Consider the following 8,551-nt stretch of genomic DNA (forward strand, 5'->3'; position numbering starts at 1 on the left):
AAATTTGATGTGGAGCTTTGTTCTGACCCTGGACATCTCAATGTCATAGCTGGAGTCAAGCTCAAGGGGCAGTGGCCACTGTTAAATTGGCTACCGTAAGGGAGTGCTCTGCGGCCAAATATCAAAGGTGGTGATGAGACAGACCATAGAATTCGGTGGCCTGTCAGCACAGAATTGGATGATGTCAGTCACCAGAAATAACCTGAATCTCAAGTGCTGAGCTGCTGCAGTACTCACCCTGACCAGTCTAGCATAAGCCCTCAGAGGCAGCCTGTCCATGTAAAGCTATGGGTAATTCACTGCTGGATTCATGCCAGGTTTTTTGCTACCAGGTCCCTGCACAGCAGTAATGTCTGTAATGCAATAGTTAGATCTGAATTTATTTATCTCTGTGTACTTTGAAAAACATACAGTGAAATGTGTTGTTTGTGTTAGCATCCAACACACCTGAGGATGTGCCAGGGCAATCCGCAAGTGTCACCACACATTCCAGCACCAACATAGTAAAGCAGAACACAGCAAGCAACAAAACAACAATCTCCCACACACCCATCCGTGCAAATGCACAGTCCTGCAACCCCAGGACAGGCTGTCTTCAGCTGCCAGTGGACTTGGACTCAGGACTCACAGACACTGGGCTTTGACTTCCTCAGTGGACTTGCAGAGATTCACAGACTCCTTGATCCTTGAATTCCAGACTTCCGTTCAACCCTCTGACCTCAGTACTAACCCTAGGTCCCGTCAATCGCCATACACTAGGCTTCAACCTTCGATATTACTGATTCGTGTACTGATGGGGGGGTGGGTGTTGGTGGAGTAACTCTGACTCCGGAACTACTGACAACTTGCTGGCCTGGGGGCAGGGGGAGGGGGAGCCACCGGCCTCATCCATGCTGGTCTGCTGGCTTGAGATCTGACCATGGATGTCCCATATCTGCATCACTGGCTTTTGAATGCGGAGCAGAGGTTTAGAGTCTGGCCTGACCTTTAACTCACCCACATCCCTATGTCTAAATCCCAAACTGACCTCCAGCTCCCCTCTCTGTCCCCAAAACCATCACTATGAACCTAAAGATGCAATGCTATAATGAGTCATTTGGTGCAGATTCCATTATCTCTTCCTCATACGAGCACAGGCTCAGCTGTAAGCAAAGTACCAATTTACCTCTCAGATACAGCAGTTGTCCCAGTGCTGAGCTCTGTATGACTGCATATACATTTCCATTCAGTCTGAAAATCTCCACATATTTGCATTGTTGAGTGGTTTCTGATAAGGTTATTTGTTAATGGAGAGACACAATCTATAATCTGCTGCAATCCTCACTAAATGTACACTTCTTTATCTTTAAACCATGAGTAGACATCCTGGCTGTTTTCCTCTTTCTAATCCTCAGGAACCCGATGGGAAACATTCTGAACTTAAAGTCAGTGAATAGGTGCCAAGTCCTATAGCGTTAGCTGAGCTTGATTGAGAGACCTTGCTTTAGTTCACCAGATTGCAGATATGTCCCACTCTGCATATTCGGCTATATTACATTGTAAATTGTGATATTTTTGATGAAATTGTCAGGATTTTCTTGCTTATTTTATATTGCTGTAACGCTGGCGAAGTAATGTTGCATATTCGCAAGAAATTTTGATGTTGGACATTCAGAGCAACACATAAGCTGCTGAAAGAACTTAGCAGGTCAGGCAGGAATAAGCTAATAATAATGGAGAGGAATAAGCAGTTGACATTTTGGGCTGAGACCTTTCATCAGGAATATCGCATATTATTGGATTTAGTAACTCATAAGTGTGTTCTGAAGTCTTTAATCTGCTACTTTCATTACATTGGATCAAATTATACCTCTAATTTATTTCACTAGGGTTTCACGGGATTTTTCATCATTCAGTAATGTTGTGCTTCATCAAATCCTGCAGTTGCCCTGTATGTGAACACTGGAGCAATTTAAAGAGAATAATTTCAAATTGTCTGCCAAGGACTTCAATGGAAAGAAAAAAAAGGTTATTGGGCCAATGAAGGAGAAATTTAAAAGATGTGCTCAAAGTCTTGAAAACTTGCAACATCCCAAATGATGATTTGGATATGTTGTCCAAAGTGGAAAAGAATTATTCAGAAACAACAGGAATTCTGCAGATGCTGGAAATTCAAGCAACACACATCAAAGTTACTGGTGAACGCAGCAGGCCAAGCAGCATCTATAGGAAGAGGCGCAGTCGACGTTTCAGGCCGAGACCCTTCGTCAGGACTAACTGAAGGAAGAGTGAGTAAGGGATTTGAAAGCTGGAGGGGGAGGGGGAGATGCAAAATGATAGGAGAAGACGAGAGGGGGAGGGATAGAGCCGAGAGCTGGACAGGTGATAGGCAAAAGGGGATACGAGAGGATCATGGGACAGGAGGTCGGGAAGAAAGACAAGGGGGGGGTGACCCAGAGGATGGGCAAGAGGTATATTCAGAGGGACAGAGGGAGAAAAAGGAGAGTGAGAGAAAGAATGTGTGCATAAAAATGAGTAACAGATGGGGTACGAGGGGGAGGTGGGGCCTAGCGGAAGTTAGAGAAGTCGATGTTCATGCCATCAGGTTGGAGGCTACCCAGATGGAATATAAGGTGTTGTCCCTCCAACCTGAGTGTGGCTTCATCTTTACAGTAGAGGAGGCCGTGGATAGACATGTCAGAATGGGAATGGGATGTGGAATTATTCAGGATGGTTTTGACAATCCTCAGTTCATGCTTTGGGAACCACTAGAGATCCTGTGTAATTGAAAGGAAGTAGCACACCCCTTCTGTCAGATGCCTCCTGTTTCTTTCTCTAGAAGAGTCAAAGGTCCTGATGTTGGCCTCATCAGTCACTTCTGAATTGTAAAGCCAGAGTGCAAGCTAGTCACCTTGATTCTGAGGGAGTGCTTCAGAAGAAAAACATGAATCAAGTGGGGGTGTAATGATGGGAATGTAACATAAGTGTCTGTAACAGATGGATAAAGTGAAATGTATAGTGGCTAGATATGTTTTGGCAAATGTGTAATGAGGATGTGTTATGGATGGGTCTTTAGCCATCAAGTGTAATGTGAATGAGCTATGATGGGTAGGTATATCATGGACTGGTCTATAACATTCTGTATGTGCATGGAGTGGGTGCTATGCACAATGAGTAGCTGTATTCTGGATTGTGTAATGCTACAGCGTGTAATGTGCAGTTAATTTTATAGCCTATTTTTCACCATTGTTCTTACGTAAATACACAACATTTTGGTTAAAAGTACATGTTTTGTTCAAGAATGCCTTTGAAACCTAGACTTATAGCTATTTTCATTGGAGTGTGGGAATTACTTGAAGGTCAAGCAGTGTCCATTTGATTTTCTGAAAGAAGACCTTTTGCTGATTCAGTTCCTGTTTGTTAATCTCTGAAAAGTGCAAGTCCAATATTTCTGTGTTGCAACAGTGTTACCTAGACACCAATGACGAATACAACCAATACAAATTCCTGCAACACAGTGCATTTTTTATACAGCTGGTGAATTATATTTTTGAGTACAAGTTACTAAAATTTGAGGTTAACTAAATAGAATGTGAAAATACCAACTTTAATCATGAAATGTGTTTCTTTAAGCACTTATGTGTATCACACAGAACTATTTGAAGCTAGATTCCCCCCTTTTTGAACCATTAATTTGCATAGGGTTTATCAGCACCACTTCCCATCAAAATTTCTGCATCTTGAGATATTCCAGTGTCTACTCTACTTTCCTGACCCAATTCCCTTGATCTCATTCTTATTTTGCCTGGTATCCCGTATGAGTTTTGTGCGGTTCTACAAAGTGGCACTGGTGCCACTAAAAACCCGAGGCACCAATTTACTGGGAGCAGAGGTGTGAGAGATTTACCTCTTTAATTATGCCTTCTCAAATACACTGTGTGTAATATTTAATTACTTTTGATACTCTTTGTAATACTTTCCCTTTCAAGTTTGTTCTTTGATGACCAGTTTGCTGTCATTCAACACTTTTTACAGTGATTTGATTATACTTTGCTCCCAGTTACATGACCATATATTTGCACCTTGATGGACTTACCAATCCTTATTACTTAGGTCTTCTGAAGTTCCTGAGTCTGAAAGGGATAGAAAGTTAGGCTTGGACTATAGTGATTTGGATGCAAGCAGGCAGTCAACCATGTTCACCTTTTTACCTCGAGATCAATATTGTGCTCATTCTGATGGCAGTGGCTGAGCGATGAATTGGATGATATCCATTTATTCAAAGAGTTCTGCAGTTCTTGTACTCGAACAAACAGAAGGGACCTGTGTTTAATTTCCCATTTGAAGTGCAATTCAACACCCATCTAGAATGCACTAAAGTCTTAAATAATATTGCAGGATCCAGGTGAGTGAAGGAACGTGCGGTGGTTCAAGCTACAGCTTTCTGATTCAGACAAGAATGTGATCATTTAGTTCTTTAGGGTCTAACTACATTTCTGATTAATACATAAAAATATTAATTATTTTAGTTTAGCCTGTAACCTCGATACTCTTACCTGCAACTCTATCCACATGAACTTTGAAGTTTCTTTGCATTTACTGATAAACCAAAACTTACCTGAAATTTAGATGTTTCAGGAGGGGCGAGGAAGGAGGTAAAAGAGGTGGGGAGTGTCATTGTTATTCAGGGATAGTATCACAGCTGTAGAAAAGGAGAACCCCTTCTCTGAGCTCTTCATGATTTTTGTAAATGACTTGGGTGAAAAATTGTAAGCGTGGGTTAGTAAGTTTGCAAATTACATGAAGATTAGTGGTGTTGTGGATAGTTTAGAAGGTTGTCAAAGTTCAAAATAAATTTATTATCAAACTACATACAAAAGTATGCAAAAGGTATGCAAAAGTTTGGGCACCCTGGTCAAAATTTACATTACTGTCAATAGCTAAGCGAGTAAAAGATGACCTGATTTCCAAATGGCATAAAGTTAAAGATGACACATTTCTTTAATATTTTAAACAAGATTACTTTTTTATTTCCATCTTTTACAGTTTCAAAATAACAAAAAAGGAAAAGGGCCCAAAGCAAAAGTTTGGGCACCTTGCATGGTCAGTACTTAGTAACACCCACTTTGACAAGTATCACAGCTTGTAAACGCTTTCTGTAGCCAGCTAAGGGTCTTTCAATTCTTGTTTGGGGGATTTTTGCCCATCTTCCTGGCAAAAGGCTTCTAGTTCTGTGAGATACTTGGGCCATCTTGCATGCACTGCTCTTTTGAGGTCTATCCACAGATTTTCGATAATGTTTAGGTCGGGGGACTGTGAGGGCCATGGTAAAACCTTCAGCTTGTGCCTCTTGAGGTAATCCATCGTGGATTTTGAGGTGTGTTTAGGATCATTATCCTGTTGTAGAAGCCATCCACTTTTCATCTTCAACTTTTTCACATACAGAGTGATGTTTGCTTCCAGAATTTGCTGGTATTTAATTGAATTCATTCTTCCCTCGACCAGTGAAATGTTCCTCGTGCCACTGGCTGCAACACAAGCCCAGAGCATGATCGATCCACCCCCATGCTTAACAGTTAGAGAGGTGTTCATGAAATTCTGCACCCTTTTTTCTCCAAACATACCTTTGCAGCCAAAAAGTTCTATTTTAACTTCATCGTTCCACAGGACTTGTTTCCAAAGTGCATCAGGCTTGTTTAGATGTTCCTTTGCAAACTTCTGACACTGAATTTTGTTGTGAAGATGCAGGAAAGGTTTTCTTCTGATGACTCTTCCATGAAGGTCATATTTGTGCAGGTGTTACTGCACAGTAGAACAGTGCACCACCACTCCAGAGTCTACTAAATCTTCCTGAAGGTTTTTGCAGTCTTACAAGGATCTTAATTTGCCTTTCTAGCAATCCTACGAGCAGTTCTCTCAGAAATTTTTCTTGGTCTTCCAGACCTCAACTTGACCTCCACCATTCTTGTTAACTGCCATTTCTTAATTACATTACGAACTGAGGAAATGGTTACCTGAAAATACTTTGCTATCTTCTTATAGCCTTCTCCTGCTTTGTGGGCATCATTTATTTTAATTTTCAGAGTGCTCGGCAGCTGCTTAGAAGAGCCCATGGCTGCTGATTGTTGGGACAAGGTTTGAGGAGTCAAGGTATTTATAAAGCTTTGAAATTTGCATCACCTGGCCTTTCCCAACAATGACTATGAACAAGCCATAGCCCTAACGATGCTGAGGATGTTCTACGAGTCTGTGGTGGTCAGTGCTATCATGTTTGCTGTTGTGTGCTGGGGCAGCAGACAACAACAGAATCAACAAACTCATTCGTAAGGCCAGTGATGTTGTGGGGATGGAACTGGACTCTCTGACGGTGGTGTCTGAAAAGAGGATGCTGTCCAAGTTGCATGCCATCTTGGACAATGTCTCCCATCTAATACATAATGTACTGGTTGGGCACAGGAGGACATTCAGCCAGAGACTCATTCCACTGAGATGCAACACAGAGCGTCATAGGAAGTCATTCCTGCCTGTGGCCATCAAACTTTACAACTCCTCCCTTAGAGGGTCAGACACACTGAGCCAATAGGCTGGTCCTGGACTTATTTCCTGCATAAATAATTTACATGTTACTATTTAACTATTTATGGTTTATTACTATTTATTATTTATGGTGCAACTGTAACAAAAACCAATTTCCCGCGGGATCAATAAAGTATGACTATGACTATGACTAACAAGCTAATTAAGGTCTGAGACCTTGGTAAAAGTTATCTGAGAGCTCAAATCTCTTGGGGTGCCCAAACTTTTGCATGGTGCTCCTTTCATTTTTTCACTCTAAAATTGTACAAAACGAAAATAATACACTAATCTTGCTTAAAATGTTGAAAAGAATGTTTCACCTTTAACTTTATGACTTTTGGAGATTAGTTCATCTTCTACTCACTTAACTATTCACAGTAACAGAAATTTTGACCAGAGTACCCAAACTTTTGCATGCCACTGCATATGTCGTCATATAAAACCCTGAGATTCATTTTTTGTGGGCGTGCTCAATACATTCATAAAAGCATCAGTGCACCAACTTGGGCATTCAACCAATGTGCAAAGATCTGTGCAAATGCAAAAAGAAAGAAATAATAATAATAAATAAATAAATAACAATAAATATCAAGAACAGGGGATGAAGAGTCCTTAAAACTTAGTCCATAGGTTATGGGAACATTTCAGTGATGGGGCAAGTGAAGTTGAGTGAAGTTATTCCCTTTGGTTCAAGAGCCTGATGGTTGAGGAGTAATAACTGTTCCTATACCTAGTGGGGTGAGTCCTGAGGCTCCTATACCTTCTTTCTGATAGCAGTAGCAAGAGCATGACCTGGGTGGTGGTGGTCCTAATGTTGGGTGCTGCCCTTCTGCAACAATGCTCCATGTCAATGGGGAGAACTTTACCCTTGATGGACTGGGCCATATCCACTACTTTTTATAGGATTTTCAGTTCAAGGACATTAGTATTTTCATGCCAGGCTGTAATACAGCCAGTCAATATGCTCTCCACCACACATCCATAGAATTTTGTCGAAGTTTTAGATAGCTGAATCTTTGCAAACTCCGAAAGAAGTAAAAGCGCTGCTGTGCTTTCTTCATAATTGTACTTACGTACTGGGCCCATGACAACTTCTCTATAGACCCTCCATTTTAGCTTCAGTAAGATATTGACAGGGTTTAGAGCTGGGCTAAGAAGTGGTAGATAAAGTTCAATCTTGAAAAGTGTGAAGTGATACATTCTGGAATGTTGAGCTTGATGGCAGAATACAAAGTTAATAGCAGGATTCTTAGTAGTGTGGAGGAACAGAGGGATCTTGGGGTCTAAGTCCATTGATCCCTCAAAGTTGCCGCGCAAGTTGATAAGGTGGTTAAGAAGGTGTATGGTGTATTGGTCTTTGTTAGTCAAGGGATTTAGTTTAAGAGCTGTGGAGTTATGTTGCAGGTCTATAAAACTGGCTAGACCACACTTTGAGTATTGTGTCCAGCTCTGGTCATCTCATTATATGAATGATGTGGAGGTTTCTTTGGAAGAGGGTGCGGAGGAGATTTACCAGGATGCCACTTGGATAATAGAACATGTCTTCTGAGGAAAGGTTAAGCAAACTGGGGCTTTTCTCTTTGAAAGGAAGGAGGATGACTGGAGACATGTTAGAAGTGTACAAGATTATAAGAGACATTGATAGTGTGGACGGCCAGTGCCTTTTTCCTGGGGTGGCAATGGCTAATACAAAAGGAAATACTTTTTAAGATGATTGGAGGAAAGCTTAGGGGAGATGTCAGAGATAAGATTTTTACAAGAGAGTGGTAAGTGCATGGACCACACAGCCGGGACGGTGGTAGATGAGGGATGTTAAGGAGACTCTTAAATAGGCATATGGATGAAGAGAAATGAAGGGCTATGTGGCAGGAAAGGCTTAAATTGACATTGAATTAGGTTAAAAGATTGACACATAAAGGGCTGGAGGGCCTGTACTGTTCTGTATTGTTCTAATTTCTGTTCTAAAACACATAATGTGTGAATATTCTTTCACACA

This window comes from Mobula hypostoma, chromosome 18, assembly GCF_963921235.1.
Source record: "Mobula hypostoma chromosome 18, sMobHyp1.1, whole genome shotgun sequence".
Classification (NCBI taxonomy): Eukaryota; Metazoa; Chordata; class Chondrichthyes; order Myliobatiformes; family Myliobatidae; genus Mobula; species Mobula hypostoma.